Raw genomic sequence first — 13,959 nt, 5'->3', positions numbered from 1 at the left:
ATACTAATAATCATCTTTATTCTTAATATTTACATTTGGTTATTAAAATGTACAGATGACACAAAATATAAAAGAAGAACCTTTACACATATATATAAAGATATTTTCAAGTATACAATCCTTGCCATTTGTGAAAAACACAAATTAAAGACAAAAGCAAAAAACTCCTCTAAAACCCAGTAAACATGGAGGATGAAGATACAGAAGAGAGAAACATGGACAACAAGCTATTCCCATTTTCTTCCTCCCAAACCTCTAATATGTCACATGAACTACGGTTTTCAGAACAGCTTGTAAAACCCAGAAATTCAGAACTGTCTTCACTGGTTTGAAATAATTCCACTAAAGACTGTATTGGTGAACTACAAATACAGTTTCCTTCTTTTGTAGCAGGAAATTCTGCTTCATTCTTTAAATGTATTTCGACATTCTTCTGCTGCCTTCTTTTTTTATTTCTCCCTAATACTATTTTTCCTTTTTCCTGCAGCTTCCTGAAAGGCAACCTTGTCTGTACCTTTGATGTCCACTTCTTTGGGTTCTTCACCAGGATGACTATGGGATATTATCTTGGCTTGACCAGTAGGTTGCTCTGATGGACTGCTGAGACGAGAACCATAGGCAAGCAACATTAACTGACTTGTCCAGGGTCACACAGCAAGGAAGTGTCTGAGACTGGAATTGAATTCAACCTTCCTGATTCCAGACCCAGCACTTTATACACAGTGCTACCCTGCCTCTAGGCAAGGAAGACAGTCCTAAGAGAAGATTGTTCCAGAATGCCAAAACTTAGTAGAACACAGATCCTCCCCACGCAATCTTCATGTGGTCCCCATGCCTGATGGCCTTCTACCATGACTTTCATGACTTAGTTTCTGGCATCCACATCATCTTGGACACTATCCACAAAAAAGGTTCAACTCTCTCAGGCCATGACAACTTACTGTCCCAATAGCTTCATGTTTTCTAATCACCCTAGGATCAAGGATGATAATAACCTCTGCACTTTTACTGACAACTCTATCTCCTACCTGCAGCCTCTCCCATTTCCATATTGGTTGGTGGATGAAAGACTGAGTGACAGGTCACCGTTTCTCTGATGTGACTCTACCCTACCATAAATGGCTCACAAAAATTATGCTCACCAAAAAATCCACATATATCACAATGAGAGTAAAGGCTACTATGTACTAGAGAAGGGATCCCAAGGCCCTCCAGAACTCCCTGGGAGTTCTTCCAAAGCCTAGGTCCTCCCTGATCTTTCCTCCAGCAGTGTCCTTATGGCATCTCTCCAAGGTCTCCTCCAAAAGCCTCCCCCCCATCCAACCCCCTAAAGTGTCAGAATTCATACTAACAGCTCTGCATAAAAAAGAAAGGAAGAACATGAGCAAAATCTTAGATTTTCAGATAAGCATGATGGGTTAGAAGGTATATGAAAAGCATCTGGCTAATACAGAAAATTTACACTGAAAAACAGTTAAGGAGGAGATAAGTTAGGCAGAGAAAGGTCAGATCATAAAGATCCTTGAAATCCACATTTGAATTTTGACCCTTTTCGTGACTCATAAGTCTCCACTGGCTTCAAGACAGTCATGTAATGAAACCAGTGTTTTAGGAAGATTGGCCTGATAGCTCTACTTATGATGGACTAGAGGAGGAAAAGACTGTGGTGATGATACCTCATGTGCAGGAAGAACAGAGGAAGGAATAGAGGTAGAAAATATATTAAAGGAAGAATTAGAAGCAGCAAACAATCATACAAAACTCAATGAAAAAAACCTGTTGATAAGAAGAGGAGCACTAGTAGAAAGTATAGTTCTATCAAGTAGCAGAGCAATGAACTGGGTGACCTTTTAAGGATCTTTTCACCTTTAGGAGTCAGTGAATCCTCTCCCTGCCAAAAAAGCGAAGAGAAGCTGATGCCCATCTTTCTAACTGGTTTTTCAGGACAAAACCAATCCTCACCTATGCTAACTCAGGTCAGGTAAGGAGACGTGAAGGAGAAGTTAAGAATAATTTGGGGCTGATGTCTCTTATCTTATTCTACTTGAAAGCGTATTCCTACTTTAACTATATAAGTTATCTTATCATTCCTATGTCATCTCTAGTATAGGTACTATCATATTTCCCAAGAGGCCATCTATCTTGCAACGTCATGTTCCACACAGAAGCCAGACCACATGTGCCAAACATCTGCCACAAAGACATAGGGTGACCCTGTTGATTGTTTACAAGGAATCGAACTATTATATAATTTTAAGAATGTAAAATATGTAGCAATGCTGTATACATTCAAAATTTGTAAATTCAAGATTTTCCTCCTTCCTTTTCTTATAAAATGTATCTCAAAATGAAACTGCCTTTACTAGTTTTGGCAATTCCCATTATCTGTTACTCAAATTAAAAGAAGACACTTTCACTACAAAACAGCAGTGAAAGAAATCATCCACAACATTTATCTCCACACATAATTGTGGAGAAACGGACGTTAAACAACATATACAATTAGCCTGCTGACCATTATCATCTGTTGTTGTTGTTGTGTTCTTCCTTCATTTTCCAAGAGGACCATGATATCTGAGAAATGATGACATGACTTGCACTTGAGTGAGGGAGAGCTGTGCTAGGGCAAGATAGAAAGGAACAACCGCAATGTCCAACTATTTAAGGTACTACATTACATCACAATATACGGCAGTTTTCTTTCACTCCAGTGCCTATCCTTCACACCTGAGAAAAAAAGTGATCCAAAGTTCCTGCCCTCATCTCACAGAAGTAGAAGATTATGTAAACAAAGGAAATGACACAGTGAGGTTAGCAGAACCAACTAGAAAGACCAGGAAATAATTAGATGAAATTCTTTTCTTCTGTTAAACAAGAGCATTTACATTATCCAGTTGTCTAATACTCAACGGATCGCACATTCTAAGACAAGTCTTTTCCCCCAACAATTTAAATACATCTATTTTTAACACAACTGTTCTCCAAGGTTGTCACAGCCCAACCAGATGAATTCTCTGCATCCCAATCAGCCGCCACAGCCTCACTAATGGTCATCATCTCCTCTGCATTTATATTACTGTTCTACAGTTTCCCTCAACTCCATCTGACACATAGGTCTTCTGGTAACGACTTCATCCTCTCCTTAATTCAGTCCGTACCATATTTTTTCCATTTACACCTAGAGTCAACTTCAATCCCCAAAGGCTGTCCCTCTTTTCCCCTCATGCGGACCCCCTCCTCTCTTCTCTTGCACCTCACAACCTTCCTCTCACCCCTTTTCAGACGGCCCTTCAGCGCTCCACTCGTCACCCCCATGTTGTCACCAATGCCTCATACTCCTCTCCCACAACTTTCCTCCTTCACTCTCCCACTCCTCTATCTGACGCCCCATCCGAGGTGTCCCCCAAACCCCACCCCAGTCCCTTCCAGCTCTCCTCGCCCTATGATCCCTGAAACCAAATTCCTGTCCTTTCGGTCCCTCTAGTCCCTCTTCTATCACTCCATCACCTTCCACCCCTCCTTCCCTCCCAAGCAGCCCCCTGGGGACCCTCCCGCCACCTCTGCCTATTTGGGGAGCCCCTCCCTCCACGACTAACTACTCGGGACCCTCTTTGCGGCACATCCGCCTCCGCCCTCCGGCCCCCGCCCCAACTAGGCAGAGGTTCCCCAGGCCCCCGTCCCCGTGTCCCGGCAGGGGCTCCGCGGACAGCGACAGCTCAGCCGCAGCCGCCCTGCCTCCTCACCTGACTCGGCTGAGTCCGGGCTCCCGCGCTGCGGGCTCCGAGAAGGGTGGTTGGGACAGAGGCCGCCGCGGGCCCAGCAGGCGCGCGCCTGCTCAGTCCTCCATCTTTCCACGTAGCCCGGCTCTCTCTCCCAGCCCGCCCGCTCGCCTGCGTCCACTCGTCCTGCGTGTGCGTGTGTGTGTTTGTGTGTGTTTCTCTCCCTCTCTCTCTCTCCCCCTCCCCCCTCTCTCTATCTACGTCCCGGTCTCTCCGTGGGGAAGGGGGCGGGCCGAAAGAGGTGTCGACGCAGTCAAACTGCCGGGGAGGCGAGGCTGGCAGAGTCACGGCTTGTGGAGTCACGTGGGAGAGGCGACGGGCTCCGCTTTCTGCGCCCCGAAGGATGCTGGGAAATGGAGTCCTCTTGGGAAGACATCCACGTGTGCGTGGCCCCTGTCATAGGATCCCAGGACGGCAGATGGCCGGGAGCGAGCGGATGCGTGCTGGTCAATGTTTGTCCTCTGGTTCTGGGCGGGGGACGTACTCACGACACACTTTTCAGTTTCGCCCGCGCTGTGAACGTGTTCCCCAGCCCTGTCTTAAGTTTAAAGTGTCAACAAAGCAATAAACAAGCTCCTCCCCCCTTCGTAGCGTTTGCCGGTTTGCTCGGTGTAAATGCTCACCCTGCAGGGTGTAGGATGGGCCGGAGCAGGCTGCCGTGCACCGCTGGGGGCGAGGCCCCGTGGAAGCCGGTGGGGACCAGTCCTCACTTTACAGGTAAAGAAAATGAAACCCAGAAAGGCTAGGTGACTTCCCTTGCCAAGAGACTTCGGGTGTGAAAGAGTGCCAGATCTGCAGGGAGGAAGATTGGGATTCAGATTTCACCCCCAAACAAGTGATGAGGAATGCTAGCCACCTTGTGACAGACATGCAGATGAATCATACATTTTATGGGAATTTGTTTTGCCTTACTAGAAAGAAAGTTTTTTCTTTAGAATAGTTAAATTGGTTCACCAAGGAATCAAGATGGAGAAAAGAGAAGAGAGTGGCCAGTGCAAGGGGAGGTGGCCTGGGAGAGAATTGAGGGAGTCAAGATATAGGAGGTTATGGTGTGGATGAAGGGTAGAATTTTGTAAAGGAAAGAAGAGGGAGAGGTGAAAAGCCAAGAGATGATGACTAGATAAGGAAACTTTGGAATTTTTGAACATGGAGGTGAGACGTTTTGGGGTGATGCTATGATCAAGTGTGTGATCATCTTTGTGTGTGGCTGAGGTGGGGTAAGGAAATTTCTCATGAGAAGTGAGATGAGTAGCTAAGAAGTCTGAGGGAGAGTTGATTATGACTATTGAAGTCTCCTAGTATGAGGGCAGGATTTAGGAAGGAGAGAAAAATTGTGAGCCATATACTGAACTCATTAAGAAAGGGAGTGACCTGGGGGTCTATAGGCAAGAGCTATATGAATAGTATGAGTCTCAAAGGAAAAGAGGCTGCTGAGTGATGGGGGTAGGGGAGAAACTAGATGTGTCAGTAGTAGGCAAAGAGTATTCCAACTCCTTAGCCTCAACCAGTGAGAAGAATAAGTGAAAGCATAGGCAGTTCTACAAAGGCTGTGTCATCTAGAGGAGCCTGTTTCAGTAACGGCTAATAGACAGATAGTGGCAGAGGAAAAGATTAAGGATGAGAAGAAACATATTGCCTATGGAGGATACAGTGGACAGCCTGAGTGATGTTTGGCGGAAACATTAAGGTGGGAAGATTGAGAGGAGTTCAGAATCACTGGGCTGTGAAGGGTGTGTCTAGAATGAGTGGAGGACATCATCAGTGAGTGGACACCACTCTTTCCAACAAAGGGTGGAGATCGGGCTGGAGGCAAGTGCAGCATAAGACATGGCCAGATGGTTAGATGGAAGGCCCCAATTCATTACTCCTCTTCTCTACAAATAGTTAAGATTAGATAGGAAAAGGGTACAGCAAAAGATGGAGGTTGAACCTGCACAGCAGGAAAAAGAAGTCCCATTCCCCACCAACTTTCTCTTTCTCTTCTCTTAAAGGACAGATACAGTAAGAGAGGGAAGGCCTGAAGTCAAAGAATAGGTTGCTCCATTTTATATCAGGGGTTCTCTACTCCCTGGATGGGAGATTTGGCTAGCAGCAGGAGGTGCCAGAAGTGGCCTTGTGCTAGCATAGATGGAAGTCATTGCTGTAAAACAGGGATTTGGGGGAGATGGAAGACACCTAGTGTAGTCCATTGCTGCCTCAGAGGATGGGCTGAACCCAACAGGAGACAGAAGGCAGAAGGAATGCAGTCACAGGAACTCAACCTTTCTTCTCACATGAGGGGGCCAGCCCGGAGGTCCTAGCAGGAAGTGGTAGACTCTCATTGGCCCTGTGTGCACTCCAGGTAAGGGTGCAACACCTCATTAGCTGCCAAAACTCATTCAAGTTCTGTCTCCTCTATATCCGGGAAAGAAGGTAGATAAATGAGGAGAAGATGATTCTGTTCTTGTAAAGCCTTTGGTTTCTTCCTATCCAAAGTATTGTCCATGCCATGTTCCATCCCTCCACCCCAATTGCTCACTGTCTTTTCTTTTTAAAAAAAAAATTTAATTTATGAAATAAAACAAGCATTTTTATAACAGTATAATAAAAGGATGATTGCCTTTGAAACTGCAAATCTATTATGTACAACTTGTTATTCTTTTTAAATATAAAATAAATTTATATAAATTTATATAATTGTTTTCCTTTTTTCTCCCTATCCCCCTCCACGCTACAGATGTCTAACATCTGATGTGTGTGTGTATGTCAGTAAAATCATTCTGTACATATTTCTATTTGTCAGTTCTTTCTCTGGGTGTAGATAGTGTCTTCTTTCATATGTCCTTTGTAGTTAATTTCGGTATTTATAATAGTCAAAATGACATTCATTCATTGTCCTTTCAAACTTTTGCTTTATTCCCCTTTATCTAAAAGAAAACCCAGCAACCTCTAAATCCTTATTTCGTATGATTCGTACTGTCATGGGTAGATGAGGCAATCTCTGTAAAAGGACAGCAGAAAGATCCCACCTCTAGCATAGCAGAAGCACATGGGGAGGAAGAAGAGGCAATGATTTCATTTGGAAGTCTCAAATATGGGGGAAGCATATTAAAACTGCACACCTAAGCAAGAACAAGTTTCCATGAATGGGATAGCCCATAAACAGAAAAAGAATACAAACATAAGTATGTGTGTATTATATATACGTACATATATACATAATATTTGTGAGTATGTATATATGTATGTATGTATGTATATGCATATATGTACACGTCTAGACTTACTAGTGATAAGCTCTTGAGGCAAAAGCATGCCAAGCCCAGGAAGGGGATAATTGCCTATCTAGAAGGATGATATTATTCCCCACAGATGTGAGGTCAGAATTGTGACCCTTTGTTGGGAAGGATCCCTAAGCTTCCTCTCAACCCTGGCCTACAATGCCACTTGGACATGACACAAATCCATTTGTTCCCTATAGTTCTGAAGTAGGCAACCCCCTGCTCAATGTTACATGTGTGGGATCTCTCCATTAAAATGACACATGTGACCACTAATAGACAAGTCATTAAGAGTTTTTCAAATACCTGCTTGTTTTCCCTTAAACATTTAAAATAAAGCTAACATGCTTAGAGGAAAGGAGCAGTGGCACAAACAATCCAACAATAGTTATATATTATTTTGAAGACCTGTGATTTTTTTAGAGGGCTAATTTTAAAATTAGCTTGCATTCCCTAAACACTGTGTCATAGGCAGTAGTGTGCAGATAAGTGTTTAATAACCAACTGGTGAGGGAGGCAAGAAGGAGGGAGGGATATACACATGAAACACTTTTAAATTTAATCTGCATTATTAATATTTTCTCCATCACTTTCCTGCATCCAGACTAGTAACAAAACAACACATCTTGCACTGGTTTTTTAGCATTTGCCTAATTCCAAAATGTAAATGCTTCCACTGAACACTTACTAATCCTTTCTCTCTTTCTCTCTGTCTCTCTGTCTCTGTCTGTGTCTGTCCCTCTCTGTCTCTCTGTCTGTCTCTGTCTGTCTCTGTCTCTGTCTCTCTCTGTGTCTCTCTGTCTCTCTCTGTGTCTCTGTCTCTCTCTGTGTCTCTGTCTCTCTCTCTCTCTGTCTCCTAGTCCCTCTCTCTCCCTCTCCCTCTTTCTCTTTCTCTCTCCAGTTTGAGCTGGCTTCAGCACACCTCTGATTATAAGAAGTCAGTCAAAGATGAAAAACTAGCTGTTTATCAAACCAGTCAGCATGATATAGTTTAAAGAGAAGCATTTGGAGTCAGTGGACTGTCAGTGGACAGTCAGTGGTTCCAATCTTGGCTCTGCCGTTGGTAGCACTTTTGTTGTTTATCCTCTGTTTTCGAAGCAGATGGCTGACACCAAAGGATAATATTTTGACTTATGTCTGAAGTGGATCTAAGCAAGGCAGAGCTGAACAAAGTTGTCAGCCTCATGCTCTTTTCCAGTGTCATCAAAGTCCAGTGGCGAGACAAAAATTAGGATGACTGGTCATTGCCCATGATGCAGTGAATGCCTTTGGTGTCTTTGATGCCTAATCAAGCTTCATGGTTGTTGGAACAAATTGTTCCCATCTACCTGTTCTATAGGGGAAAGTCTTCACATGCATGCGGTAGTAGGTTATAGGCTCTGCTATTTGTGGTACATCAGGACTCAGTTTGGAGTCAGATGCTATAAGCTGGAATCCTGGCTGTTCCACTTAATACTTGTGTGACCTTGATGAGTCATTTAACTTCTCTGGGTCTCAGTTTCCTCATCTGTAATACAAGAGGTCCCTTCCAGCTTTAAGTCTATGGCCATTATGATAAGTTGCTTCATCTCCAGAAAATAGAACTCCTTTTTCTCATCTGTAAAATGAGGGGATTGGACAATATGACTCATAAATTCCCTTCCACCTCTAAACCCTTTTATCTCACAGCTTTCAAGTTAGTCCAAGTGGCTAAACCTGCTGAACTTCACTCTTCTCCTTACCTTGGGCTACTGACCCCAAAATAGCTCAAATGAGACACAGTCAGATTGCAAAGTTAGATTTTGGCTCTGCTTGAATCTATCCATTTGGCTTATCCTGAACCCTTCCTTAAGCAAAAGAACCAGATATCAAGCCCCAAAGAGAGGAGATTTCCAATGATAAATGGTGAGAATTAACCTACCAGAGACTATCTTCATCAGAATTGTATCAGCATCTACACATAACGACTATATTTCATAAAACTGAAATTTCCTCTGGTATCCAAGAATTGGCAGAGCCGCCACCTATAGTGTCCATGTGTTGGGTTAAGTGTCACTGACTTCATGTCCTTTGGAAACGGGTTCAAAGATCCAACAACTGTCCAATAAATCTCCACACATTTGTCAAACCCAGAAGGGAGATAAAGTAGCAAGTTACAGATTGGGGCTATTCCATCACTTGTCATTCTAATAGAAATTCTAACAGAGTCTACTTAGTAGTGATAGCTCACATGCATATAGCACTTTATATTTAAAGAGCACTTTTAAATGTGTAACCGTGGGACCAGCCAATGGAAGCCCCATCCCCATAGCATGCATAGTGAACTCTTAATGCTGCCAGTCCACATGGAAGAGGTAGGGGAAGCCTGTTTCCAGAAAGATGTGATGATGTGTAATAGAGATCCAAGTTCCCCAATTCAAAGCAATGCAGGTAGGCATTCTGTTTTTCCATCCACTTACCTCCTACTAAAGAGGAGCCTTTTTGATTGGTTGTTGAACCAGACCTGAAAAGCAAACAAAACACTCTCACAAAGGCAGCTCCCACCTTCTTTCCTGCATTAAATTCCAATTGCAGTGCCTAAACACTGCTAAAGAACTCATTACCCTCCAAGGCAGCTCTTACCACTGTTGTAGAAATGTAATGGTTAGGAAGTTTGTCTTCTTGGTAAATCAGGCCTCCAATCTATCAACAAAGCAGTAGGAGAAGCAGGTGTGGAATGAGGCATACATTTTAAGTCATGGACAATGTGTTGATTTGTTTTACTTGATTATACATATTTGTTAGATCAGCTAGGTGGTACAGTGGATAGGGTGCTGGGTCTGAAGTCAGGAAGACTCATCTTCCTGAGGTCAAATCTAACATCAGAAGCTTACTGGATATGTGACCCTGGGCGAGTCAGTTAACCTCATTTGCTTCAATTCCTTGTGAAATGAACTGAAGGGGAAAATGACAAACCACTCCAGTTTCTTTGCCAAAGAAAGCTCAGCTGGGGTCATGAACATTTGGATATGACTGAAAAACAACTGAACAACTTATTTGTTACCAGGCTAGCATAATAACTAGATGCAACCAGTTGACTGGGACTCCCAGAGCTGGTTCCCTGTGACCAGTAATGTAGTTATATATCACGGTTCTTACTAAGGGAATCTTGACTTCTCTGTAGGGGAAACTCATTCCTCCTTCTTTGGCTTAATCTCTCCACCCTGAGTAACTTAAAGAAGCCTATTCATTGAATGGGTGTATCTCACTCAAAGTGAGAATGTGAAAGGACCTTAGCCTGAAAGGGCTAGGGTGTCACATTGCATCCTGAATCTGATGAATATCAGGCCACTGGACTTCTATCAGGAGAAGAAAGTGAGGTTGGTGACCTTGCACAGCCCTCCCTCACTCAAATCAAAGTCAACTGTAAGTCTTGTCATCATCTTGATGTCATGGTCCTCTTCAAGAACGAAGTACAAACACAACAACAATCTCCACCATACTACACAGGGAAAGTAGTTAACTCTGCTATATTAATAGGACACAAAATCTAAGGGGGTTATAAGAGAGAAGAGTGAAAAGGTCCAATGTACAAACATGAACAATATATAAAACAGATCATTTATTCTAAGATAGAAAACGAAATACTTAGCTTAAAAAATAACATGGATAATAGATTGATTAGAATAGAATTTGTAATATGGTAATGTAATAACTACTATTACAACCTGTTGGGAGGCTAATTAGATATGCCTCATCAAGGTATAGTTAGACAATTCGGCTAATTAGTCATTTTACCTCTGTGAACAAAGCCTTTTAGAGACTGTAAAACACCTTTGACTGGTACCTATGAAATATTAAAAATAAATATATCAAAAAGCTTTTGTCAAGGGTTTACTGTGTGAGTATATGGGGTGTTCAGAGAAAACTAGTACCTCTGTTGCAATGGCTTGCCAAACCCTTTTCAGGGTTGCTCATTCACCTTTGGTGTCCACCTGTCACCCAACTCTCACCTGTGGCTCCAAGAAGCTGTAGTATGCACAGCTGCCACACCCCAGTAAAACCATCTTGGCAGACAGGATAAACTAGGCTGAAGGTAACCAACAGGCCTCAAATCCAGTGGTGAGTTAAGGTGGGTATTGACCCCAAGCATGTGAAGACTTTCCCCAATAGAGTGGGCATATGAGAACAATTTGTTCCAATGGCCATGAAAACCTCAGAAGAAGGTGCTGTGGAATCACCTAGCTTGGTCAGACATCTAAAATGTCAGTCATCCACTGTATCCTGGACCATTTCCACTGGTCTTGACTTTTATCTTGCCATTGGACTTTGATGACTCTGGAAGAGAGAGTGAAGCTGATGGCCTTACTTAAATCCAATTCATGGGCAAATCAAGATAGCACCCTATAATGTCCTTAGTCCTCTTTAAAAACGAACTGTGAGCTAGCTGCTGTGCAAAATTCTGGGAATGCAAAGAAAGACAAACTCTCTGCCCCTTCACTCGAGGAGCTCCCATTCTAATGGAGGAGATAGCAAGTGAAAACAAGGTACATACCTGACATATAAAAAGTAGGTAGAAGGTAATCTTAGAAGAAAGTCACCAAAAGCTGGAGGAAGGAGCAGAAAAGCCTCTTGTGGTTGAGATTTGTGCTGAGAGTTGAATGAAAACAGGGTAAAGTGGGAAAACATTCAAAGCTGGGAACCATGAATCGGGGTTGGAAAGAGACACCAGTCCAAAGACATAAATTCAAGGAGATGGAGCATAACAAGTATTAGTTTAGCTGGAATGTAGAAAGGGTGCATGAAGAAGGAGAGTAAAGTAGGAAGGGGCCATGTTTTGAAGAGTTCTAAGTTCCAAACAAAAATCTTTTTATTTGAGGCTGGAGGTAGTAGAAAACTTTGGAGCTTATTGTGCCAAGATCAGACCTGCATTTTAGGAATAAGAACTTGACAGCTTATTGGAAAACAGATTGAAGTAGGGAGAGACTTGAGGCAGGGAGACCAGGCAGTAGGCTTCTGCACTCTTTCTCTGATTTGTCCCACACTCTGTACCTCTGATCTCCTGTCCTAAATCAAAATGATTTCCACACAGCCATTATGTAAAAGAGAGAGAACATGAAGAGATGAATATATGAGCCTAAAAGCGAAAAGTAGAAATAGCTAGATGATGCTCTTAAGGTGCAGTTTCAGCTCTAAACCCATAATAGCCTGATCTCTAAGAGTCTAGAGTGAAGAGCCAGTACTATTTAGGTAAGGTGTGAAAATTACAAACAGTTTTTAATTTAATATCTTCCCTTCCAATTACATGTATAAACATTTTTAACATTCTTTTAAAAAAAATTAGTTCCAGATTCTCTCCCTTCCTCCCCCACCTCCCTTCCCCTCTCATTGAGAAAGCAAGTAATTTGATATAGGTTATACATGTGCAGTCATGCAAAACATATTTTGTTGTTGGTCATGTTATGAAAGAAAACATAGACAAAAAAACAAGAAAAATAAGGTAAAGAAAAAGTATGCTACAGTCTGAATTCATATTCCATCAATTCTTTCTTCAGAAATGGGTAGCATTTTTCATCATGAGTCCTTCAGAATTCTCTTGGATCATTGCATTGCTGAGTACAGCTAGTGAAGATCATCATGCAATATTGTTATTATTATGAACAACATTCTCCTGGTTCTGCTCATTTCACTTTGCATCAGCTCACATAAGTCTTTCCAGGTGAAAATTACTAACATTTTCCTCCTTCCCAGTTTTATAACCCACCAGACACTTGGAGTCTTCATTGTGATAGTAATAACCTAATATCACAAAATAAATTTTATGCCATGTAGTGTAGTATTTTCTAGCATTAAAAATAATATTGATTTCCAAAATATGAGGCAGTTTGTTGTACACATTCAGTACATAATTAAGGCAGGAATACAATTATGTTGGAGAATTGGGCCTAATTTTGTTCCACTGCTTTTTCTTTCTCCCATTTATTTGCAAGAGAGTGTTGGGGTTAAGAAATCAGGAGCCCCTCAAAACCAGGGCTATTGGAAAGGCAGCGTCCAAAGTGATGCTGACTGATACAGTTTGTTTTGTTGTTTTCTGGACTGAAACTTCCTCTACTAATGAAGATCAACAATTGTCCCATATGGAACTAGGAGGTTAAATAATTTATCAAGGATTATACAGCCAGTATGTATCTGTAATGGGACCTTGCTTTTGGAGCATGCTCAGATTGCCTAACATAGAGGCACCCTAAGGGGCTTATACTGAGCATGTCCTCTTCTAAGATGAAGGAACTCTTTGTCTCCTGTCGTGTGTGTGTGTGTGTGTATGTGTGTGTATACACCCTCCTTTATGTGACTGCCTAACAGAACAGACTGCATCTTCAAAACTAGAGAAACTAAGACTGTGGCCCTTTTCTCACATCTCTTTCTGGCTCACATTCGTCAACAGCATGGGTACCATGAACTGGACTTCCTTCCTCTGCTCCTTCTCTTTTACTCCAGCTTAGAGAAATGGGTCTGACGGTGTTTGTTTCTGTGTTGCTTCATTTATTCTTCACAGTTTCAGTGCCAGAGACCTCTACCAGACCAGGAATTCAAACCATGTTTACTTTGGAGACAGGCCTTCAGACAGGATGGTGTAGCCAGATAGTCTGGCAGGGAAGCCCTGAGACTCTGGGGGCATTTAGCCCGAGGAGGGGGGTGGGAGACTGTCGAATTGTGCAGTATAGGAATTGAGTTAAGCTGTGAACCTAATCCGCTTTACATTCCCAGAGTATGAGGTAATGCAAGAGGAAAGCAGCCTCCCTCCCCACTCACATGTATCAGAGGGGTAAATCTATATATTTGTGATTATAATTTTGAAGTAAAGATTTCTTTGTAAAAGTTAATCCAACTCTTCAGTGACTAAATGGAACTGGGGTTCAGGAATCTCACCCCCTATAATTTTTTTTTCAATTACGCTTCTC

The 13,959-nt window shown here is 42.4% G+C and overlaps 1 protein-coding gene across 2 annotated transcripts in view; it reads right to left on the bottom strand.

Annotated features, from left to right (window-relative positions):
* The window catches only part of DYM (dymeclin), a 601,776-nt gene extending 597,642 nt beyond the window's left edge, over nucleotides 1-4,134 (bottom strand). For both annotated transcript variants that reach the window (XM_072605141.1, XM_072605142.1), the window contains exon 1: nucleotides 3,744-4,134. The gene's annotated coding sequence lies outside the window, so the exon portion shown is untranslated. The remainder of the gene's footprint in view (nucleotides 1-3,743) is intronic.
* Nucleotides 4,135-13,959: the final 9,825 nt, after the last annotated feature.

The sequence above is a fragment of the Notamacropus eugenii genome, chromosome 4 (assembly GCF_028372415.1).
Source record: "Notamacropus eugenii isolate mMacEug1 chromosome 4, mMacEug1.pri_v2, whole genome shotgun sequence".
NCBI classification, from domain to species: Eukaryota; Metazoa; Chordata; class Mammalia; order Diprotodontia; family Macropodidae; genus Notamacropus; species Notamacropus eugenii.
Note: the sequence above shows the minus strand (reverse complement) of the source record. Positions and strands in the feature narration are given on the sequence as shown.